Below are 26,886 nucleotides of genomic sequence, written 5' to 3'. Positions count from 1 at the left end.
GGTAAGGAATTCAAAATCAGAGGATACTTTACATGTGACTCTACATATGTGATATATGTGATAAAATGCCCATGTGGCTTGCTGTATGTGGGGGAGACGTCACAATCCATTAGAGACAGAGTGTCCAAGCACAAGTCTATGATTCGCTGTAACAACTTACTACTACCACTACCCCATCATTTCCATGCATTGAAACACAATATTGCACAATTAAGATTTCAGGTCTTGGAGCATGTCCCCATACAACGTAGGGGGGGTGATAGGATCCTTATGCTTAAGAGACGTGAAGCATATTGGATCCATACATTGGACACCTTATCACCCAGAGGTCTTAACAGGGACTATGAGCTGTCTGCGTTTATATGAGGACAATATTTTAAGATCTTGACATGTATACATATCATGTATATGAATGTTGTTTATATATATACTGACTTTGTATTTTGTTTTTTAGAACCGTCTATATTAACGATGAATGACAAGTCACGAATCACCATCTGAAGCACCTTCTCTGTGCCACTATTCACTACGGATATGCACTTATGTGTGAATGACACTGTTACCACTGTCTTACTTTACCAATATAGACTATCAGACACAATGTGTCACACACATCTCTATGCTATAGCATGTCCACATAAATCGTAGAATATACAGGTATCATTCCCTGTACATAGCCCCTTTTCTATCCTCTACTACATTCTTGTATATGGCTACAATTCTCCTCCTATGACTCCTCCTTCCACCCCTCCCACCCTGTACACGGCGATCCATCCACTCCAAATATACATTTATTACGCAGTACCACCATCATCTATGTATGGCGATTTGGCCCTTTCACCCCATGCAGTGATTTTAGGCGTATCTATTATAGCGCTTTCCTGGTGGAACGCTGTTCCACACAGTGAAACGCACGGCCATCCCCTTCCGCCCTGACCGGGACTCCCGACGTCACTTCCGGTATCGGCGCTCCTACCAGCATGTCAGTGCTGGGCTTAAAAAGCGCGGCTCTCGTCCGATATCCCAGACTAGCGGTGGACTCCGCGTCTCAGGGGACGTTACCCGTACACAGGCAGCTTCTCCCTCCAGGTATGCTACTTCGCTCCCGGTTACAGCCCCGCTTAATGGACTGATATGGGCGTACTACTCCACATTCCCTAATCTATACTATATCCCTTGCAGCCCCTGCTCTTATGCTGGCCGTCTTTGAGGTCATTGCCTCTTACCGACGACACTATATGTATAAGGTAAAATACGCAGCCCCTTTTAGTGGATTGTTATGGTCTTATTATTCCTCACTCCCTAATGTATACTGTATCCCTTGCAGCCCCTGCTCTTTTGCTGGCCGTCCTAGAGGTCATTGCCTCTTCTCGCCGACACTATTTATATAAGGTAAAAGCACATATTAGATTGTCAGCACTACATGCAGCCTTATTATACAAGGTTATGTACCTCTCCTCTCTCCCCTATCTCTGTTCACAGCTTTTCTACTCTGTAGTCTTTGTATACTACACAAGACCACCATCTTATCTCTTAGCAGTCATTTAGCTGTAAGTATATGTCTGTTGTATCAGGACTCTATTGTTCCTGGCCCACACTATACCGCTATTAAAATCCTTCTCTCATGCTGCACTAGGTAACAGGCACGATCTGTATTCCAACTTATGACATGATCGGTACACATTCTTAGGCACAGCACGGTATGTGTGTTTCTTTTATCCACCATAATTTATATCGAGCGAGAATTTATATGCGTGTTCTTACTGCTACAAAATACGTCTAATGCATTTATGAAATACTCGTAAGTCTCTGGCTATTATATAATCTTGCGAGAATCTGTATATACTTTTGTTTATTATATATTTGGTTGCGGTTGTTTTTGGTTTATACACTGTTTTTTTATGTATGTATATATTTTCTTCCAACATTGTAGTGACTGATGAAAGCTCGATAAGAGCTGAAACGTTTCCAGTGCTACCTTGCGCCAATAAAATCTATCAATCAAAGAGATTTAAGTTGAGTGCGAGACTTCTGTATTAATTGCTGATGGTTTGGGAACCTAGTCTCTGCACCACATTTATAGCAGTGCACACGGTGTTTATTTAATGTCTTTACATTGTCCCCCGGTCAGTGTGGGGCCATTCCCTGTTCCAGTATCCTGGGCCAGTGTGCCTGAGCCTTGCCCTAACTCTGTGGCACAGTGGGTCCACAAATACACATGCATGGTTCAACTGGTGGCCTATAAAAAGATGTGTTATTACCAAGGTGCTAGACAAAAAACATGATGGGTAAAACTAGTGAGCTGTCTCAAGACATTTGCAATCTTATTGTTGCAAAACATACTGATGGCATTGGTTACAGAAGAATTTCTAAACTACTGAAGGTCCCAGTGAGCACTGTTGGGGCCATAGTCCAGAAGTGGAAAGAACATCATTTCAACCATAAACCAGCCATGACCATGTGCTCCCCACAGGATTTCAGAGAGAGGAATGAAAATAATTATCAAAAGTGTTGTCCAAGAGCCAAGTACCACCTGTGGAAAGCTACAGAAAGATCTGCAAGACTGCGTTTCTGGGCAAAAATCATGATTAAACGTATTTATTGTTTGTTCAACAACATTTAGACAAGCCTTTGAAATACTGTGAAAATATAGTATTGTCAGATGAGACCAAGATTGAACTCTTTGGATCACCACAAAAACTCCATACCAGCAGTAAATTTTAGAGGAGAAAACATCATGGTGTGGGCCTGTTTTTCAGCATATAACACTAGCAAACATCATATAAATGAAGGAAGAAAGAATGAACAAATGTACCAAGACAATCTTGATCAAAAATTGCTGCCATCTACCAGGATGATGAAGATGAAACAATGGTGGACATTTCAGCAAGACACTGATCCCAAACACACAGCTAATTAAACTCTCAATTGATTTCAGAGAAAGAAATTAAAGCTGCGAGAATGGCCCAGCCAATCACCTAACCTTAATTTAATAGAAAATTTATGGAAAGAACTAAAGTTCCGGGCTCATAGAAGGAGCCCATGGAACCTTCAGGATTTGAAGAGTGTCTGTGTGGAAGAATGGGTCAACTCACATTTGAGCAACCCAAGCAACTGCTTTCTCCATGCAGGAGGTGTTTTGAAGCTGTCATCACCAAAAAAGGCTTACACATAATTTACGTTTTGTCTTAAACATGTGAAATGCATATTCGATGGTGTTGAGATTTGGAGTCTGACTTCTATACCAGGAAATATCTTTGAACAAATTATTAAACAACATATATACAAGTACCTGGATAAGAATGAAGTGATTAACCAAAGTCAGCATGGGTTTGTAACTAATAAGTCATGTCAGACTAACTTAATTTCCTTCTATGACAGAATCACAGACTGGGTGGATCAACGAAATGCTGGAGATATAGTAGATCTTGATTTCAGCAAAGCATTTGACAATGTATCTCACACAATCCTTATTGAAAAAATGACTAACTATGGAATTGGCAAGGCAACTGTTAGGTGGATTCATAACTGGCATAGTGATCAGATCCAAAGAGTGGTCGTAAATGGCTGCACATCTAGTTGGAAGAATGTCTCAAGTGGGGTACCACAGGGCTCTGTCCTGGGCCCTGTATTATTCAACATCTTTATCAATGATTTAGATGAAGGAATTGAGGGTACCCTGATTAAATTTGCTGATGACACAAAGCTAGGAGGGATAGCTAATATTAGAGAAGAGAGAGGATTCAAAGTGATATAAATAAACTGGAGCAGCGGGCAGCAACTAACAGAATGGTTGTTAATAGGGAAAAATGCAAAGTCCTACATCTGGGCAATAAAAATGAAAAAATTATATTCAGAATGGAAGGAATAGGGCTAAGCAACAGCACATGTGTAAAAGACTTGTGTATACTAATAGATCATAAACTGAACATGAATCAACAGTGTGATGCAGCAGCAAAAAAGCAAACACAATTATGGGATGTATTAACAGAAGCATACAGTCTAGAGCACGTGAAGTCATTATTGCCCTCTACTCCTCTTTGGTCAGACCTCATGTTGAATACTGTGTCCAGTTTTGGGCACCACATTTTAAAAAAGACATCAGCAAACTGGAGCAAGTTCAGAGAAGAGCGACCAGAATGGTGACAGGTCTCCAAAGTATGTACTATGAGGAACGGTTACAGGATTTGTGAATGTTTAACTTGCAAAAAGGAAGACTGAGAGGAGACTTAATAGCTGTCTACAAATATCTCAAGGGCTGTCACATTGTAGAAGGATCATCTTTATTCTCATTTGCACAAGGAAAGACTAGAAGCAATGGGATGAAACTGAATGGGAGGAGACACAGATTAGATATTAGAAAAAACTTTTTTGGCAGTTAGGGTGATCAATGAGTAGAACACGCTGCCACGAGAGGTGGTGAGTTCTCCTTCCATGGAAGTCTTCAAACCGTGGCTGGACAGACATCTGTCTGGGATGATTTAGTGCAGGGGTCCCCAACCTGTAGCTCGGGAGCCACATGTGGCTCGTGGTACCATGAATTGTGGCTCGCGGCTGTCTGTCAGCTTGCTGCATTAGCTCCAGTTCAAGCAAACAGGTATGAAGAGCACATCTGAAAATTATGAATTTTGTGAGCAGCCCTGCACAAAAGGGCAGATCTGGATGCACATATATTGGTCTTAGGGGTTTTGAGATGATTTAAGTATGCTATGCTGGAGTCAAAATGACATCACCTGGCAGAGGAGGTGTTTGAAGCTGGATGCGACAGTGTCTTGGAAGTGCTTTATAGGAGAATACTGAATGGGAGGTATTGTAAGAACAGCTGGATATTTGTATACTGCTTTTGGTGTGATTGATTTTTGTGGAAAAGCTTTGGTTGCCATTATGCCTATAATGGGGCTTTGGTTGCCACTATTGTGAGGGGTGTGGGAGCTCAATGTGGCTCGTGACCCTCTCTCAAAGCTGGATGTAGCTTGCCACTCTCTCTCAGAGCTGAATGTGGCTCTCAAGGTCAGAAACATTGGGGACCTCTGATTTAGTGAATCCTGCTTTGAGCAGGGGGTTGGACCAGATGACCCAGGAGGTCCCTTTTTTTTGCAGAATATACCAAACTGTTGATTTGGCTACTCATAACATTTCTGCTTTCTCTCTGATTAATATCTTATTTGATTTCAACCTAATAATGGTTTGTTTCACTTCCATGACAGCTCCTTTGACTCTGCCAGAGTTTCCAAATGCAAATGCCACACCTAGAGTCATCTCCAGACCTTTTGTCTTTGTAATTGATTATGGATTAACAAGGGAAAACCCATGCAGCCCATTGAAGAGCTCTTGAGATAATTATCCAATGACCCTTGGTCCCTTGAAAAAGAGACAGTCACATAATAAAGAGCTGTGATTCCTAAACCCTTACTCTAATTAGGATTTAAATACCCTCAAATTAAAGCTGGGAGTCTGCACTTTAAGCCCATTTTGATTAAATAGCTTTATCTTAAATATGTTTTGGTAAACAGCAAAGCTTTCCACAGCGAAACGCACGTCGGGTGTGGTAGGCCCCTGGCTCCTGGTTCTGCCGGTAAATATCTCTAAAATAACACATTCTTCTCTATTATGAGTTTACATACATGTCTACCCATATACATGCTCTTTTCCTATTACTGGTTGTGTATCATCTCCATCTAGTTATTGTATCCTACTTAATAAGTCTATCTGCTTTTGGAGTTTCTTCTAAAAAGCTAAAATGACAAAACACGTGTCACTGTCCTCATATTTCTGGACCTAACTGTACATTGGTAGCATTACGAGTTATACTGACAAACTGAGCAAATGTGAAATGTGGCACCGTCATAAGACACCACCTTTCTCACAAGTTAATGATATTTTTGACCTACTAGATTTTCCTAGGTCAACTGTCAGTGCTATTATAGTGAAAGGCTCAACCCTACATACTCACATAGCTGGGCTACTGCGTATTGAAGAACGTATTCATAGATATCAACTATCTTCTGTTGCATCACCACTACAGTTCAATTCCAAAGTGTCAAATGGATTGTTGGAAAACATGACACCACTGGTTCATTGGAGAATCGGAAATGTAGTTTTGGATGTGATAAATCATGTTTTATTATTTAGCATACTGATTTCTAAATTTGGGTTTTGCGGATACTCAGATAACCCTACTTATCAGAATGCATAATGCCTACTGTAAAATTTGTTTGATAAGGGATGATGCTGTGGGGCTGCTTTTAATGCATTGTTACTGTACGTGGGTTACAAATATTTTTTTAGAAAATGATCGCTTACAACGTGTAGTAACATATTGAATTAGGCTACCAGCTATTCCAGCAGGGCTAGTCCCCTGAGCAATATGCGAGAACCAAAAAAATGTGATTTCACGAGTTTTGTGTGAAGACACTTTGGTGACTGCACAATGCCCTGATCTCAACCATGCTGAATAATTCAATGAATCGGGAGCAAGGCCTTCTTATCCAATATCAGTTCCTTACATTGCAAATTCACTTTTCAAGGCAATAACAATCAAACACTCCTGTATGACTGAAAGACGGCGGCTCCTGAGAGACAGAAAGTCAATTTTCTCTTTGGTATTACACTTTTAGTATTGTGGCCAGGCACCTTCCTAATGCTATTAATATTCAGATTATAACAAAGCTGTCACCATAAAAATACAGTCCAATCTGGCGGCACCATGCTGTAGACCTTAGGGGGGCTGAGATTTTTGGGCCAGTGGCGGTCCTGCCAATGACTGACAGCTATCTCTGTATTCACACTTATACATAGAAAGCTGTCACTCACTGATGGGACCACCCACTGGATCCAAATCCCAGAAAGAGCAGAGGTTTAAGGGTAAGTTCACACAGGGCAATTTTGCTGCTTTTTTTCTGCAGCAAAATCTGATCATCTTGGCAGGAAAGAAGCTGCACCAAAAACGCAGGTTTAGGTGTGTTTTTTGATGGGGTTTTTTGCGGCGTTTTTGCCGCGTTTTTTTCATTTGTTTATTTTCTCTTTGTACGTGCCAATAAACTTGAGTGCACACAGAGAAAAAAAAAACTTCCTCTAGATAGAATAGATAGATTGATAGAATAGAATAGATAGAATTGAATAGAATAGATACATTACCCACGGTATCCTCTTCCCCGGCATTTTCCCACGGTGCAGAGGCTACCTCGGGTCAGGCTGTGAGGGAGCGTAGGCTCAGTGACGTCAGCGCTAGTTACTGAGCCTGCGCCAGCTCCGTCTCCTTCATTCCCCTGTCGCTTACAGCCGGAAGCGATCGCATTAGCAACCCTCCTGGTTGTAAGCTTTATCTCCCCCAGATACTGCGTGGAACACTCGATATATTGGACTACGACGGATCAGGGAGTACACTTTTGCTTTTTTATTTTATTTTAATTACAGAAGATCGATGGCTTTGCTATGGAATGGCAGAATAATAAAAAGATGGTTAAAACTGTTTGATTTTTATTATTTCATTAACCCCATCATGACCTTGGGATTTTCTGTTTTTCCGTGTTTGTTTTGCGATCCCTTCCTTCCCAGAGCCATAACTTTTTTACTTTTCTGTTAATATGGCCAAGTGAGGGCTTATTTTTTGCAGGACGAGTTGTACTTTTGAACAACATCATTGGTTTTACCATGTCATGTGCTAGAAAACGGGAAAAAAATTCCAAGTGCAGTGAAATTGCAAAAAAGTGCAATCCCACACTTGTTTTTTGTTTGGCTTTTTTGCTAGGTTTACCAAATGCTAAAACTGACCTTCCATTTTGATTCTCCAGGTCATTATGAGTTCATAGATACCAAACATGTCAAGGTTCTTTTTTAGTTAAGTGGTGAAAAAATATTCCAAACTTTGCTTAAAAAAAAAACATTGCTCCATTTTCTGATACCCGCAGCGTCTCCATTTTTCGTGATCTGGGGTCAGGTGATGGCGTATTTTTTGCGTGCCGAGCTGACATTTTAATGATACCATTTTGGTGCAGATACGTTCTTTTGATCGCCCGTTATTGCATTTTAATGCAATGTCGCAGTGACCAAAAAAACATAATTCAGGAGTTTCAAATTTTTTTCTCGCTACGCTGTTTAGTGATCAGATTAATCCTTTTCTTTTATTGATAGATCGGGCGATACTGAAGGCGGCGATACCGAATATGTGTATATTTGATTTTTTTTTCCATTGTTTTATTTTGAATGGGGCGTAAGAGGGGTGATTTAAACTTTGATATTTTTTTTATTTTTTTCATATTTTTTTATACATTTTTTTTTACTTTGGCGATGCTTCAATAGCCTCCATGGGAGGCTAGAAGCTGGCACAAATCGATCGGCTCAGCTACATAGGAGCAATGCTCAGATCGCTCCTATGTAGCTGAATTACATGCTTGCTATGAGCGCCGACCACAGGGTGGCGCTCACAGCAAGCTGGCATCAACAACCATAGAGGTCTCAAGGAGACCTCTGGTTGTTACGTTGACGCATCTCTGACCCCTGATCACGTGACGGGGGTCAGCGATGAGCGATTTCCGGCCGGATGGCTTTTGACAGCGGCATTTAACTAGTTAATAGCGATGTGTGGATCGCGATTCCACTCTCCACTATTGCGGGCAAAACAGCTGACATGTCCCGGCTTTGATAATGGCTCACTGCTGGAGCCTGCAACAAAGCAGGGGATCTGACCTCAGACATACTTTCACATCCCAGGTCAGAAAGAGGTTAAAAGACTTTATTCTTACTGTGTGTGTGTTTATTTAACCCTTCAATTAATCTAGGATTAGTAATGGATAGGTGTCTTAAGGTACCGTCACACTGAACGATATCGCTAGCGATCCGTGACGTTGCAGTGTCCTGGCTAGCGATATCGTTCAGTTTGACATGCAGCAGCGATCAGGATCCTGCTGTGATGTCGTTGGTCGCTGCAGAAAGTCCAGAACTTTATTTCGTCGCTGGACTCCCTGCAGACACCGATTCAGCAATGTCTTCACTGGTAACCAGGGTAAACATCGGGTTACTAAGCGCAGGGCCGCGCTTAGTAACCCGATGTTTACCGTGGTTACCAGCGTAAAAGTAAAAAAAAAAAAAAACACTTCATACTTACCTTCCGCTGTCTGTCCTCGGCGCTCTGCTTCTCTGCCCTGTGTAAGCCCAGCAGCCGGAAAGCAGAGCGGTGACGTCACCGCTCTGCTTTCCGGCTGCCCGGCGCTCACAGCCAGAGCAGAGAAGCAGAGCGCCGGGGACAGACAGCGGTAGGTAAGTATGTAGTGTTTGTTTTTTTAACTTTTACGATGGTAACCAGGGTAAACATCGGGTTACTAAGCGCGGCCCTGCGCTTAGTAACCCGATGTTTACCCTGGTTACCGGCATTGTTGGTCGCTGGAGAGCTGTCTGTGTGACAGCTCTCCAGCAACCAAACAGCGATGCTGCAGCGATCCGGATCTTTGTCGGTATCGCTGCAGCGTCGCTCAGTGTGACGGTACCTTTATTGACGCCTCTCCATTACTAAGCCGACTTAATGTCACCTTACAATAGCAAAGTGACATTAACCCCTCATTACCCCGCTTGCCACCTCTACAGGGCAAGTAGGAAGAGCAGGGCAAAGTGCCAGAATTGGTGCATCTAATAGATGCGCCTTTCTGGGCAGCTGCAGGCTGCTATTTTTAGGCTGGAGGGGGCCCATATCAATGGCCCCTTACCAGCCTGAGAATACCAGCCCCCAGCTGTGAGCTTTTGCAAGGCTGGTTGTCAAAAGTGGGGGGGACCCCATGGAGCGCCCCCAAGGGCGGTGGGGTACTCGGATCCGGGCCCTTCTTGTCTCAGTGGGGATGTCACGGTGGCTGACCCGGTCCGTGGCCCTCGGGAGGTCCGTTGAAATGAATTGGGGAAAGGTCTTTAAAGGGATAATGTTCGTGACGCCACCTGTGGTATTTGGTCAGGGTGACCGACGCTGCTTAGGGGTCTGCTGGGGTGATGTTATGGCAGCTAGATGGTATTCCTTCCCACAGGTGAAGTGTATCCCCAGGGCTTCCCAGAGTGTAGGTGGTGGATGGTGCAAGGCGCAGTGAATAACGAGGACACAGGGTTGCAGTCTCTTTACCTTTTACTGAAGGTTCGACATCCATAGTCCAGAATAGGGACCACAGGATAAGCAAAGTCCGGCCGGTCTGAAGGCAAATCCAGAGTCCCCTTATTCAGGAGGAATTCAATAGCCTTTCCCCTGCGCACAGTAACGTAGTAGGTCCCTACTTTTTTTAATTATTTATTTTTTAAAAAAGCGTGAGGACCCCTCTATTCTTGATAACTAGCCTTGCTGAAGCTGATAGCTGGGGGTTGCAGCCCCCAGCTGTGAGTTTTATCTGGCTGGTTATCAAAATTAGGGGGGAACCCACGCAGGTTTTTTTATTTATTTATTTATAGCGCTGGAGCGGCAGATGAAAACTCCCATCCGCCACTCCTACTCACACTGACACCAGTGATCGGAGGTGAAGTTTATACCTTCGATCACAGTTGGGCGCTCCTGCTGTCTTCTGACAGCGGGGAGCCACGGCTCTCTGACTTGCGCGGAGGATTTCCCTGCTGATCAGAAGCGGTGTTTGCAGAGCTGTCATGCATATGACAGCGTGTCAAACACTAATGTCGGACCCCCCCATTCAAGTCAATGGGTTAAAAACGCTGAAAAAAATGCTGGAAAAACAATTAAAGAAGTGACATGCCCTATGTAAAAAAAACTCTGCAAAGCACAAAATACTGACCTCACAAAAACCCAATGTGTATGCATGAGATTTATGAAATCTCATAGACTTTGCTGGTACTGTAAGAAGCAGCTGAAAATTAGCATAAAAAAGGCAGCAAAAAAAACACAGCAAAAACGCCCTGTGTGAACTTATCCTAAATGATTAAAACACCAATCTAAATATCAATCTGTTCAGCTCCCCTGGCTCAATAACATGATGCCTGCAGATTATATGACATTTTAACAACATATCTCCAGGTAAATAATATTACCCGCCCTGACAGGTTCTCTTTGAGCATTGTCTTAAAAATAAGACTCCTTAGTGAAATGGGTCTCTACTAGTGATGAGCGGACATGTTGGGATAAAGTGTTATCGAAGCATGCTCGTGTGCTAGCAAGTGTCTTCGGCGTGCTCGAAACGCATGTTCGAGTTCTTGCCAGTGCATTATTATTATTTATTTTTATTATTATTTATTGTTATAGCGCCATTTATTCCATGGCGCTTTACATATGAGGAGGGGTATACATAATAAAAACAAGTACAATAATCTTAAACAATACAAGTCATAACTGGTACAGGAGGAATGAGGACCCTGCCCGCGAAGGCTCACAATCTACAAGGGATGGGTGAGAATACAGTAGGTGAGGGTAGAGCTGGTCATGCAGCGGTTTGGTCGATCGGTGGTTACTGCAGGTTGTAGGCTTGTCTGAAGAGGTGGGTCTTCAGGTTCTTTTTGAAGGTTTCGATGGTAGGTGAGAGTCTGATGTGTTGTGGTAGAGGGTTCCAGAGTAGGGGTGATACGTGAGAGAAATCTTGTATGTGATTGTGGGAAGAGGAGATAAGAGGGGAGTAGAGAAGGAGATCTTGTGAGGATTGGAGGTTGCGTGTAGGTAAGTACCGGGAGACGAGGTCACAGATGTATGGAGGAGACAGGTTGTGGATGGCTTTGTACGTCATGGTTAGGGTTTTGTAGTGGAGTCTCTGGGCAATGGGGAGCCAGTGAAGGGATTGACAGAGGGGAGAGGCCGGGGAATAGCGGGGGGACAGGTGGATTAGTCGGGCAGCAGAGTTTAGAATAGATTGGAGGGGTGCGAGAGTGTTAGAGGGGAGGCCACAGAGCAGGAGGTTGCAGTAGTCAAGGCGAGAGATGATGAGGGCATGGACTAGGGTTTTTGCAGATTCATGGTTGAGGAATGAACGGATTCGTGAAATATTTTTGAGTTGAAAGCGGCAGGAAGTGGAAAGGGCTTGGATATGTGGTTTGAAGGATAGATCAGCGTCAAGGATTACCCCGAGGCAGCGAGCTTGTGGGACTGGGGAGAGTGGGCAGCCATTTACTGTAATGGATAGGTTCGTTGGGGGGGTCGCGTGAGATGGGGGAAAGATGATGAATTCTGTTTTGTCCATGTTAAGTTTTAGAAATCTGGTGGAGAAGAAGGATGAAATAGCAGACAGACATTGAGGGATTCTGGTTAGAAGGGAGGTGATTTCTGGTCCAGAGATGTAGATCTGTGTGTCATCAGCATAGAGGTGATACTGAAAGCCATGAGTTTCTATGAGCTGTCCCAGGCCAAAGGTGTAAATGGAGAAGAGCAGGGGCCCAAGAACTGAACCTTGTGGGACTCCGACAGATAAGGGGCGAGGTGAGGAGGTGGTGTGTGAGTGGGAGACGCTGAATGTCCTGTCTGTTAGGTATGATGAGATCCAGGATAGGGCCAAGTCTGCGATGCCAAGGGATGAGAGGGTTTGTAATAATAGGGAATGGTCCACTGTGTCAAAGGCAGCCGACAGGTCGAGGAGGAGGAGGATAGAGTAATGTCTTCCGGCTGTTCAAAAGCCACAACACATGCTGGGATTGCCTAACAAACTGGAAATCTCTGCGTGTGTTGTGGCTGTCAAACAGCTGTGAGACATGCAACCGCGGGGACTCGAACATAGTATTAGAGCACGACAAAGATACTCTATTAGCACTTAAGCATGTTCGGATAACGCCTCATCCAAACACTTTCGCTCATCACTAGTCTCTACCATTACATAATCTAAAATTTATTATAACACAAGTGAATGTAAGGAGATGTTTCCCAATGATTGATTTCAGTCTCATATATATATATATATATGTAAAATTTTATATACAGTAACCATCATAGACGGAGGAAGACATTGCTTCTGTCACTTGCTCTTGCCGGGCGCCTTAGTACATTCTTGGATCATTTGATCTTTTTCCTCTCATATAACTACCGTATTTTCCGGCGTATAAGACGACTGGGTGTATAAGACGACCCCCAACTTTTCCAGTTAAAATATAAAATCTTCTTAAAAGTCGGGGGTTGTCTAATATGCCGGGTGTCGTCTTATAGGGTGGGTGCGGAGCAATCTGCGGTCGAAGTATATAGTGGGGGGCAGGGGTCCCGATGACGAGGTGAGGGAGCGCCTCACCAGGAAGGTGTAAGTGAAGCAAAATGTTAGCGTCTGGGATGCCAGGGTTATGCAAAAAAGAGAGAGAGAGCGATGCTGTGCCTAGAAAAACACTCCTCTTTCACTCATCTGGCTCGCCCTTGTATCCTATTATCTCCTTCTCTGCCTCTGCTTCACTTACACCTTCCTGGTGAGGCACCCCCTCACCTCGTCATTGGGGTCGCTCCCCCCACAATATGCGGCGACCGCAGATTACTCCGCACCTGCCCTATAAGACGACACCTGGCGTATAAGACGATACCCGACTTTTGAGAAGATTTTCAGGGGTTAAAAAGTAGTCTTATACGCCAGAAAATACAATATTTATATTCTATATTCTGATCTATAAGTGAGCTAAGGACAAATACCTTCAGATTTACATAACCCTTACAGAGAATCAACAATTTACTATTCCTGCAAATTTATCTAAATAAATCAATTATTATAGTTTAATTGTGTTGGAAGCTACACAGAACTGATCCTATAAACTCAAACAATGAGACACAAGTAGAAAAGACAGCTGTGTTGTTGAAATTCAGGCACCGTGTGGATCCTGACGGCTGGTATGTGAGGAACTAATTTTTATTCACTTCAGTTACGACATAATTTCAACAAATTAGAAAAAGTACAATTAAAATGTACAATCTATATCAAAGTGGTGACCAATGGCCAAATGATTTTGCTAGAAAAACTCAGGTATTACATTTAAAATTGTGCTCAGTTAGACACTAAGGACTGTATTGATAACACCATAATTAGAATAGTCTTTCTCAATGTGTTATATTTTTGAGCATTATTGCCCATTTGTTACATCGCACAACAGGTTTGCTCTTGTGTCCGGGGTCTATCTTGCAGCCTCCTCCTTCATGTTTCGTCTTTTCTTACCACCTGGATCCACCATGGCCTTTGGCTTTCCAATCAAGATCAGATAGCGCCATCTCTAGCATCTCAAGGGGTTCTTCTTCTTTTTTTTTAAATCAGATAAATTTTTATTAAATAACAAAATACAAAACATCAGACAAAGTCAATTTGTCAAAAGTGAATAAGTGCAGATATTACAAAATATCTCCCTACCCCTCCTTCCCCGCCCCCCTATTAATGTACACACAGCATTTTAACAGTAATATACATTAATATCACACAAAATTTCTGGGTTCATCATCTCTCCACACAGGTTTTCCACAGTATTTCATATGTATTACCTTTTTTCCTTTTGGCATAAATACATTTTTCTATTCCTACAATAATGTCAGACTGTCTATAAGATTCCCACACCGTCGGTGGTTCTTCATTTATCCAATATCTAGCGATCAGTTTTCTCGCAATATATGATAACCTGGCTGTTACCAGCTTATGACAATTAAGTACCCGGATCTCCTCCACGTATCATAGAATGCACACCACATGATATCTCTCAATTCTACAGTTATATACCTTCCAATGGCATCACCCACTTCCAACCAAAATGTATTCAGTCTTGGACATCGCCATAGCATATGTAGAATCCCGGCCCCCTCAGCCCGACACCTAGGACATTCCGAAGTCTGTCTCAGACCGGCTTTGTACAATCTGTCTGGCGTCCTATATACTCTATGGAGTACGTATATTTGTGAGAGTCTGGCCGGCTCGCTTAGTGACAGTTTGGGCATATATTCCAATATTTCCTCCCATTTATCCTCCTCTATCCTTCCCACCTCTACTTCCCATTTCTCTTTTGCTTTGATCGGGTAACTTTGTAAGAAAGTAAACAGTAGGTCTGTGTAAATATTCGACACATCTCCTCTTGTCCCCCCTTTTACACATATATAGTCCACAAGGATATCCGTCTGGACCGACATATCAACCATTTTACTCTATGCATTGTAAGCATGATGAAACTGTCTATACTGAAACCTACAGGCCTCCGGTAACCCATAGGTCTCCTGTAATTTCTCAAAGGATAGCAGACCTTGCCCATTCCGTATCTGGCCAATGTAATGTATTCCCAATTTCTTCGAAATTTTAAAGTCCCACATTTTAACAAACTCCAGTAAATTATCATTCTGCCATATCGGGGAGAAATTAGTCAAGTGCTCCACACCCCTAATCCTCTTAATTGCCACCCACACCCTATGGATAATTATCAGAGTGGGGTAAGCCAACTCAAACTTCCTAAAACTATCTGCTTCCAATTCCTGAACCAATGGATCCCTGCCCAAGATATGAACCAGAATCCTTTGTGTTGAACCCATACAGTCTACTTCCCTCCAACCCCTCATATGTTGACCCTGCGAAGCTAAATAATAAATCCAAGGGTTCAGAAGTGCCAGTCCCTCCCATCCTTAGGCCTCTGCAGCATTTCTAGTCGAAGCCTTGACTGCTTTTTCCCCTCAAGCAAGGTCTCTAAAAATACAATTGATGATACGAAACCACCTTTTGGGTAAACATACAGGGGTAATGTGCAACACATACAGTAATTGGGGCATCAGAATCATCTTGATCAGATGTATTCTCCCCAACACTGAGAGACGTAGTCTACCCCCATAGTTTCTTCTTAAATTTACCTATCAGTGGGATCACATTCAGATCTACATAGCCTGAGAGTGGAAGTGACACTCGAATACCCAAATATTTAAACTGTCGAACCACAGCCAGCCAACTTCCCTCCCCCATTAGCAGGAGCTCATCTTCCTCACCAACCACCGCCAGAATATTGGATTTCTCCCAATTGATTACTAGGCCCGATAGATTCCCGAACAACTTAAGACTCCCAACAATGACTCTCCAGAATCTTCCAAAAAAAGCAGCATGTCATCCGCATAAAGAGCTATTTTCTCCTCTATCATTCCATATCTGAACCCTTTGACTGAGGCTGCATTCCTAATTGTCTGCGCCAGGTGTTCCACAGCCAGAGCAAAAAGTAGCAGTGACAGCGGACACCCTGGTATGGTCCCTCTGTGAAGACTAAAGCTGTCAGACAATTGCCCGTTAACCTTAATCCTAGCAGTTGAGAATGTACACAATAACTGTACCCATGATATAAAAGTTGGCCCAAACCCAAAACTCCTCAAGACTTCCCAAAGATAGCCCCATTCTACACTATCAAACGCTTTACGTGCATCCAGCGACACCACCACCCTACGACCTCTGTTATCTGACGGTAGCTGCAGATTCAAAAATAGTCTACGCAGATTTATCGCTGTAGACTTGTTCGGCATAAAGCCAGACTGATCAGGGTGTACAAGGTCCTGAATCACACTCGTTAATCGGTTAGCCACAATCTTAGCAAGCACCTTAACATCCGCCGTCAGCAATGAGATGGGCCTATAGGATTCTGCCAGTTCCGGATCCTTACCCTCCTTTGGAATAACCATCGCCTCACCTCATGGACATCGGTAATTCCCCTTCCTTCAGTGCCTCCTCAATGACTGCCTTCAATTTGGTAATTGTGACCCCCCTTAAGTGCTTATAGATTTCGCCAGGAAGATCATCCGCCCCAGGGGCATTATTATTCGACATTGACATGATAGCGGCCTCAATCTCCTCTTCCGTTATGGGCTCCTCCAACCTATTTTTATCACTATCCTCAATGATGGGAAGTTTCACCCTCCCAAGGAATTCCTTTATATTTTCTGAAGAAGACTCCAACCCAGATGTATACAACTGCTCACAGAACTCTATAAATTCCCCCAAATTGCCTTCTGTAGCTCCCAACACTACTCCTTCCTCCATCTTTAGTTTGTACACATATGAGGAGTCTTTCTGTGCCGCCGACACTACCAAGAGTAAATGACCCACTCTTTCCCCATCCTCATAAAATTGTGTTTTCTGGAAAGCTCTCCTTCTCTCCGCATTTTTCAAATGTAACTTATTAACTTCTTCCTGGGCTCCCCTACGCCTTTTTTGATTTTCCATTGATGGGTCTGTCACCATGTCCATTTCTGTCATCTCCAACGCTTCTATAATTATCCCATCTTCTGATCTAGTCTTGGACTTACACTTGGATATTTCACGAAAAATAAGGCCCCTCAGAAAAGCTTTCAAGGTGCCCCAGACTACCCGTCTACTAGCACTACCTTCATTAAACTGTCAATACTCTTTCAATTCCCTCTCTATGACATCCATACTAATATGTTCAAGCCATAATGGGTGCATTCTCCATCCACCCCTGCCCAGTCTTTCCTCCAACCCGTTTAATAGACAGTTCTATGGGTTTATAATCTGAAATTACCATTGGGAGATATTCCACCCCACAAACCATCCGAGTCATTAGTTCATTGCCCAATGCCATATCTATCCTTGAAAGACACCCATGAGTCGCAGAGTAACAGGAATAGCATACTTCATTCTCATTCCTCACTCTCCAGAGATCCACCATCCCCAATTCTTTCATAAAATTCCCAAATGGCGACAATTTATTTACACATGTATGTCTGTCCCACCCTTCATCTATAACAATATTAAACTCCCCAATAAGCAGCAATGGTAATCCCATTCCCCTCTTATATAAATCAAACATTTCTTGAACCTCGTTTCTCGAGTATGGGGGCAGAAAATACACAGCCGCTATACACATCGGTTGCCCATAAACTCTACAGATTATAAAGACATATTGTCCCTCACTATCCTCATGACTCTCAATTTCTTCAAATGGCATATATGCTCCTGTAAGCAACGAACCCCCCCTAGCATACGAAAAGTACGTGGAGTGATACGCCCCCCTTATCCACCTCCTCTGCAACACCTCCACCTTTTCTCCCACTAAATGCGTGTCCAGAAGGCATATCACATCCAGACCCCTCTTTCTAATGTGTTCCATAAGTGTCGTTCTTCGCGTTCCTTTAGACAGTCCCCTTATATTCCAACTAAGGATTTTAATTCTATCCCCCGTCATATGTACTCATTTCTGACCCCATAAAATAGAACGCTGTTTCTTGCGTTTCTTAGAACCAATGTTAAAACAGCAAACCTCAACTCCCCCCTCCCTCCCCAGCATATATTACTACAATTACCCGAATCCATAACTTTGGGGTATTTCTACTCTCCCATCGGAGAGTGGGTAAACCTGCTACTAGCTACCCTCTTAACGTAACCTCTAAAGTCACTCTCTGACTATCACACTCCCACAACCCCTCCGCATTTACATAACTGCAAAAATACAAATTCAAATACAAATAGTCTCTCCGTAATCTGCATCACATATTAAAACAGGGACCAGCAGACTCTACAGAGCAATAGTCTTTTAGCTGTCTCCATTTCAACTTTCACCATCTTCTTCTCATTTCTCTCTTTCCTTTTCGACTTTAAGTTTCTTAATATTTGAGTCTAGCCATTTAGCAGCCTCCCTCAAGGGGTTCTTCTCTGCTGCTTCAATACATCTGCCACTCTAGCTTAGCTCAGGATTCAGATATCATATCTCATAGCTCCCTCCAAATTTTGCAGGAAACTCTTTATTCCGTCTTTGATTTACAGCTAGAACAGGTGGTAAACAGTTCATAATGCACAGTCCACATCAACTAATTACACTCGCCACTGAGATGGCAGTTCTCAGGATCTCTTCTTTCTTTTGTAACACTGTTATATATGAACCCTATTAGGCAACCACTAGCAGAATAGTCCAACATTGGACTATTCTCATGTGGCCTTCTATGAGCCCTGATCTAAATCTAAATGGAAAGAGCTGAAACATGGCGTCTGGAAAAAGCAACCTTCAAACACGAGACAATTGGAGCAGTTTGCTCTTGACGAGTGGACCAAAATACCTGTCGAGAGGTGAAGAAGCCTCATTGACGGTTACAGAAGTAATTTCATTGCAGAGATTGTCTCAATAGGTTGTGCAACAAAATATTAAGTCAAGGGTACCATCATTTCTGTCCAGGCCTATTTCATGAGATTTATTTTTTAAAAATTCTGTGGAAGCATGGTTGAAAATCAATGTTTGACTTTCATTTGTTCATTTTCATATTTTATTATTACTTTTGTCAGATTCAAGTTATTTTTGTGACCATTTATGGGTTTTTCTGTCATTAAATGAGGGATATTAACAAATTTGACCACGTGTGTATGTGCAACCCACAAATCTTGAAATCAAAACTTGTACTTCGTTCACCATGTGTGATGCATTTTTGGTAACATATATTTTGCAATGCGACCGCATTCACTTTCATTATGGTGCAATTTAGCAGCAATCCTTGGCCTTGCCATGTGTTTTGAAGCCAAATCATCCCCATGAACACTATGTTTGTAGTGTATATCAAACACACTTGTTGATGTATTCCTCCCAAGGCGTACATCCAAAGTATTCCATAGTATATGCATGAATCATTCATAAAGGTACAGTATACACCCTGCATTACACTTATTTTGCAAGATGCGTTTGTATATAATTGTGAAGCAGACTACGCTACTGCATACAGCAAAAAAAGGTATATTGTCATACAAGCCCAATGGGAAAAAAAACCATGTGTTGGCACAAGTGTTGTGAATTCAACCTTGTTCACCCATCCTAAATAATGAGTCATAAAGCGATCAAACAATATAGCCAATGTGGCACCCCTAGGGGTATTTGCCACAAAAATAGTTACTGACAGTAAATGCAAATACTAAAATAGCAAGACTGCACTACCACCTCCGGCCAGAAGGGGGAGCTCCAGAGACTCCCCTTGATCCATTCTGGTCTGAGAGAAGAACTGGCAGTTGGGCTAAGGAGCTGAAAGTGAGAGGTCATACAGTTGAATCTCTAACAGCCCTGTGACTGTTACCAGGCCTAAATCACCGGCCTGAGGAGAAGAGGGATAGAGAAAAAGGACATTGTGAGAACCGGGTAGCATTAATCACTACCCAGTACAGGCGCAAAGACGGATACCGGATCCGTGGCTGTATTCATTATATATAATACAGCAACCGGAAAAACGTGAGGTGATATCAGCTTCACTAGGGCCGGACGCAGCAACAGACACAGAGTTCAGCGGTACTCCCAGAGGGGGTAAGCCGATAAAAGGACTCGGGTTGCCCGTCGAACCAGGACCCGGAGGGGACAGATTGGGCCGGCAGCCAGTTCACATACAGCAGCAGGGCCACACAGATATTGCGTACAATAAGAGGCGAAGACCCCGGCAGGGTCAAAGTAACTCAGAGTTCCCATACAGACTCCGGTGACAGGACTGGTTGTAAATCCTTTTTTGTTAAAGTAAACTGGTTAAACGTTTCAGTGCCTCAGTCTTTCATTTGGACAATAGCCATCTATCCAGGATTGGGATCATCACCGCTGGGAGAACCTGCTGCTGATCAAGTAAGTGCCTGTTCCCTCACGATACCCTTTACACTGTGCATTGCCTGAGGCCACAGCACCGGGTCAAGCCACCCGTGACACCCCCCTCAAGAGACAGACCCCATTGGTCCGGTGCTGGGTACCCCGGTCTCTTGGGCGTCACAATTGGCGTCACGAACAGGATCTAGCCAGCCCGTATACCGGGTATTGTGTGCCGTGATTGGAGCCCAAAACTGTGAAAACTTGGATGAAAAATCTTGAAAATTGACTTTATTAAAGAAAAATCCATTCCCCATTGAAAACTATTGAAAGTGACTTTTCCCCATTGGTTATAATGGAGTAAAGATGGCCGCCATCCCCTGAGGTAATCATTTCATAACCGTTAGGCACGAGACTGTTAATTGAGCTACGCCATCACCTGAGCCCCAGTCTAACTGAAAAACTTCAGACATTACAGAGCGCGGTGGGTGGGAGCAGCAGGGGGCGTGTCATTGTGGGCGGCACCAAGCTGAGCGCTCTGACATCAGAGCAAGGGGAAAATCGATCCTGCTGCACAGCGGAACGAATCTACACTATCCCGACGGAAGCGGAGGACCGGAAGGGTCCGGATTAACTAAGGGGGCACAGTATGTCGCAGCACAGAGACGCCGCAGCACCCGGCGACGCTAATGCAGCTGAAAGACAGAGTGTCGATAGAGAGTCCGGTAGCGCAGCGGTGCAAGGAGTGGCGCCCATCATGCCGGTGCTGATGCCATATACCCCGGGTGGCCCATGGCTTCCAATGTATGAAGGTGAGCCTAATACCCTTGACGATTTCAGAGAAAAGATGCTGGCCCATTTTGACATGTTCCCTGTGGGTGAAGTTCAGCATGTTAGTCTCCTGATGATGCAGTTAAGTGGCCATGCTAAGCGAGAAGTCACAGCATGGGCAGCTGATCTAAAAGGCACTGTTGAACGCATATTTGCTGGATTAAAAGCTACATTTGAAACCACTGCCAGCAGCAAAGCTAAAGTACGATTCTTTAATTGCAAACAAAAAGTTAATGAGGGCGTGAGAGACTTTGCCTTAAACCTGCAGGAAGCCCTTAAATCACTTACACTGGCTGAACCCATTTTTAACACCGGAGCGGATAAACTGCTAAGAGATCAATTTATTGAGGGACTCTACACCCCTTCTCACCGGGGGCATGTGAGCATGCTTGTTTTTAAGAACCCTGAATTGACATTTGCCCAATTAAAGGAGAGCGTTATACGTCTCCAGCTGGCAGAGGCACCTCGGGATCAGGATCCTGCGCAACTCATGGCAGAGGCTCCTCAACAACATGGAGTACAAGTGACATCAGCTATGTCCGGGGCCATTGCTAAGCCCCTGGGGCCCAGTACTAATGAGGCTCTTCAACAAAAGCTTGACTCTTTAACTGATGTTGTTGCTTCAATGGCTAAAACCATGCAGGAGATGAGAGGACCCAAGATGGAGTTGTCAAACCGTAGAGAAGGTGTTCCATGGATGAGACCCCGGAGATACCCGACATGGAGAGGACGACCCCGCGACCGCTACCAACCGGATGGACAGCCCATTTGCCGCCGTTGCCAGCAGCCAGGCCACTTTGCACGAGATTGTGATTTAAACAGGAATCCCCTGGGAATGCGGGCCGCTTCGCAGGAATGAACTTTCAAGGCCCAACACCCTGGCATGACAGGTACATCGGAGGACAACCCATTATCCCTATCGTGCTGGACGGAATGCCCCTCAACGCTTTGCTGGACACAGGTTCCCAGATTTCATCTATACCGTATATCTTTTATAAGAGGTACTGGGCTGATGCAGATATTGATAAAGGGCCCTCTGATGTTGAACTAGATATATGGGCCAGTAATGGTAAGTTGGTACCGAAACTAGGATTCAGGGAGATGACCATAAAGATTGGTAAAGTAGAATTGAAGAAACAGGGTATAATTGTTGTTGATGTTGACCGGCGGAACTGTGAACCAACTGTATTGATAGGAATGAATGTGTTAGAGAACTGCTTTTCCGAAGTCATTTCTGTCTTACAGCAAATTGCTGAAACTGCCCAATCCTGCCAGCAGAGAGTTCTCCGGAGGGAAATAAGAGTATTGATGTTAAGGCAACAGGTAGAAGTTGCAGGTGGAGAAATCGGCAGTGTGAGGGTAAGTGATCCAACGTCTATTGTAATCCCACCAAAAACAGAAATGCTGGTATGGTGTAGAGCAGCCATTGGTACTAAGGGACGAGATTATCAAGCCTTAATAGAACCAGTGTACACCGACAGCAGGCCCACTATACTCACAGCACGAGGGATAGTCGAGGTACACCGGGGACGAGTGCCGGTACGGCTTTTGAACTGTGGAGAGGAAGAGGTCACTTTGCCAAGGTATGCTACAATGGCAAAGCTATATACTGTTGACAACAATGCCATCACAACCATTGAGCCCTTAGAACCAACCTGTCAGGTGGAAGGCAATGGCTCAGATGGAGAAATGGAGGATTGGTGCCAACAGCTACACGTGGGCATAAATTCAACACCTACCCATCAAAAACAAGGGGTGTATAGGCTAGTGACGGAATATGAACAAGTCTTCAGTAAACACCCATTGGACTTCGGACGGATAGAAGGGGTAGAACACACAATCCCCACCAGTGACCATCCCCCAATAAAGGAAAGATATAGACCCATACTGCCCGCTCACTATCAATGTGCAAAAGATATGCTGAGGGAGATGAAACAGGCCGGGGTAATAAGAGACAGCTGTAGCCCCTGGGCGGCCCCTCTAGTGATTGTCAAAAAAAAAGGACGGAACCATGAGAATGTGCGTAGACTACCGGAAGATTAATAACATCACCCATAAAGACGCCTACCCCTTGCCTAGGATAGAAGAGTCCTTAACTGCTTTGAAATCTGCTAATTATTTTTCCACCTTAGACTTAACAAGCGGGTATTGGCAAGTCCCTGTGGCTGAGCGAGATAAGGAAAAGACGGCATTCACCACACCAATGGGTCTATGTGAATTTAATCGCATGCCGTTCGGACTCTGCAACGCATCCGGTACCTTCCAGCGGCTGATGGAATGCTGCCTCGGACACAAGAACTTCGAGACCGTCCTCCTGTACCTAGATGATGTGATCGTCTACTCAAAGACTTACGAACAACACTTAATAGACCTGGCAGAAGTGTTCGAAGCCTTATCCAGGTATGGCATGAAAGTCAAGCCATCCAAATGTCACCTTCTCAAGCCAAAGGTACAGTACCTGGGACACATCGTGAGTTCGGAGGGAGTAGCACCAGATCCCGAGAAAATAAGCGACATAAGGGATTGGCCAAGACCTACCAGCGCAAAAGAAGTGAGACAATTCCTGGGATTGGTGGGTTACTATCGCAGATTTATAAAAGGATTTGCCAAGTTGGCAGCACCCTTGCAAGACACCTTGGTAGGGCAGACGAAGAAACCTTCAAACCGAAACCCTCCTTTTCAGTGGAACGACGAAAGGGAAGACTCCTTTGAACAACTAAAGAAGGCACTAACCGGAGAAGAGGTTCTGGCATACCCAGATTACCATCAACCTTTCATCCTCTACACCGATGCCAGTAATGTGGGACTAGGAGCGGTGCTGTCACAAAAGCAAGAAGGTCGGGAGAAAGTCATCGCCTTTGCAAGTAGAAAGCTCCGGCCTACTGAAAGAAATTCAGAAAATTACAGCTCCTTCAAATTGGAACTACTGGCAGTAGTTTGGGCTGTGACTGAACGTTTCAAACACTATCTGGCCGCTGCAGAATTTATTGTCTATACTGACAACAATCCGTTGACCCACCTGGACACAGCCAAATTAGGTGCGTTAGAACAGCGATGGATAGCCCGGTTATCTAATTACAACTTCAAGATCAAGTATCGAGCAGGTCGCAAGAATGGAAATGCCGATGCCCTATCCCGGATGCCACACTTGAGAGATGTAGAAGAAGAAACGGGGGAGCTTGAAGAAATTGAACTACCAGCCTTCCATCATCCCAAGGCAAAACATCATCAGTCAAGTACCTATCAGAAACAACAAGAGGTGAATTTAAATCCGTTAGCACACCATAGATGGGCTGACACCCAAGACAGCAATCCGGCTGTGAAGTTGGTGAAGGAACTGTTAACTGAGCAAAGTGCATATCCCGATGAGGATGCCCCAGAAGAGACGCATCAACTCTGGAAAGAGAGAGGCAAAATGTTCCTGTATCAAGAGAAGCTCTGTAGAAGGTACACCAATCCGAAAACACATGAATTGGTTTGGCAGATTATCGTGCCTAAACAAGATGTCAAGATGGTCCTCGAAGCTTACCATAATGGTGCTGGTCACTTCGGTTGGAAAAAGTTAGAAGTACTTCTAAGAGAAAGATTTTATTGGGTCGGGATGAGAAAATCAATCGAACAGTGGTGCAGAAATTGTGGCCCGTGCAACCTCAGAAGAAACGATCAAAAGAACCAGAGAGCACCACTGCAGCCCATAATCACTTAACAACCACTTGAACTTGTAGCCATGGACCACGTGAAGTTGACACCAAGCCGGTCTGGCTATGTCTATGCCTTGACCATCGTGGACCATTATTCACGCTTCTTGGTAGTAGTACCCGTAAAAGATCTGACAGCAAAAACAGCAGCCAAAGCGTTCCAAACGTACTTTTGTAGACCCCATGGATATCCGGAACAGGTTCTCACCGACCAAGGTACAGCCTTTGAATCAGAGATCTTCAGAGAATTCTGTAATATGTATGGTTGCAAAAAGATCCGGACGACGGCCTATCATCCACAAACAAACGGCTTATGCGAGAAGATGAACCATATTGTAATAGAACTACTAAAGACTTTACCTGAGGCAGAAAGGAATCAATGGCCAGAGAAATTGCCTGACTTGGTGGATCTGTATAATCATGTCCCGGTGAGTTCCACCAATTGCACCCCAGCTTACCTTATGCGTGCAAGACCCGGCCAATTACCAATCGATCTAGAAATGGGAATTCTGAAACCAGACGCAGAAGTCCAAGACTCCAATTGGGATATCATACGGCAAAAGCAGTATCGCCAAGTGCAAGAGAGTGTGGAAAGAAGCCTTCAGCAAACTAGAGAAAGACAAGAGCGAACTTTCAACCAGAATGCTCTAGCGACCCCATTAAGACCGGGTGACCAAGTGCTCAAGAGAAATCGTCGAACCAATAAACTGGACAATCAGTGGGAAGCCGTACCCTACACAGTTTTACCAACAAGAGTGGATAATCCTAAAATGTGTCTCATTAGCAAAAACGGAGGCTTAACATCTGTACTAGTGTCAAGAGACAATCTTAAATTATGTCCGGAAGCATTGAAAGAGCCAGACGTTGTCCAGCCAGAACCAGAAGTTATTCAACCCATACAGGTTCAACCAGTAAAGGAAAAAGAAGAGGAAGTGTATCACACCTGTATAGGAGACTTTCCCAAAACCCTACTAACATACCATGGTGCAGTAGTGGTTCCCATGGTGGCCTTTTACCCAACACCGAACCCAATACCAGAAGTCCCAAGACAGGAAGAGGCTGACCCCGTACTACAGGAGGTTCCAGGCCAGGAAGAACAGATTCCTGGTCAGAGTAATCCCATTCACGGTGGACTTGCCAACTCCATAGTCGTGGAATTATCTTTAGCAGAGCGGGCAGATACTACATCCGCAGTAGACAGTAGTACACCACATGAAGAGACACCGCTATTACGTAGATCACAGCGTAGTACCCAGGGTCAATTACCGGCCAGGTATGCAGATTACCAACTATAAAGCTCATAATGTGAATTGTATATATGTTATGCCGTATATAGTTAAACAGAAAATGTAGTATAGTCATTGTTATCAGTCTGCAACGTTTAAGCCCAGTGCCTACAGAGACTTGTCTGTATGAACTTCTTGCATATTCTTGAACTTTTTATCAGCCCGGAGGCACTAAATCAAAGCTCCGGAAAGACTGCTTTTTGAACTTTGCTCCTCGCTCTTTTTGAACTTTCTTTAGACTTTATATTGATAACTCCGTTGGAAAAATGGAACTAAATTCCTGGACACTAAGTACAGTGCCTTTCCTAATACCTTCAAGGATAGAACTGTATTAATGGACGCTATTTGAAGTGACTTTTTACAGAACTATATTTTTGTTTCCTTGAGTGGGTTTTGCAACTTTTCATTTTTAAGACTCTGTACATATTAATTGTTATTTCAAAATGTTATTGTCCCACAGTCCCGGAGTACTGTTCTTAACTAAGGGGGAATGTGGCACCCCTAGGGGTATTTGCCACAAAAATAGTTACTGACAGTAAATGCAAATACTAAAATAGCAAGACTGCACTACCACCTCCGGCCAGAAGGGGGAGCTCCAGAGACTCCCCTTGATCCATTCTGGTCTGAGAGAAGAAATGGCAGTTGGG

Source organism: Ranitomeya imitator, chromosome 6, assembly GCF_032444005.1.
Source record: "Ranitomeya imitator isolate aRanImi1 chromosome 6, aRanImi1.pri, whole genome shotgun sequence".
Lineage (NCBI taxonomy): Eukaryota > Metazoa > Chordata > Amphibia > Anura > Dendrobatidae > Ranitomeya > Ranitomeya imitator.
Note: the sequence above shows the minus strand (reverse complement) of the source record.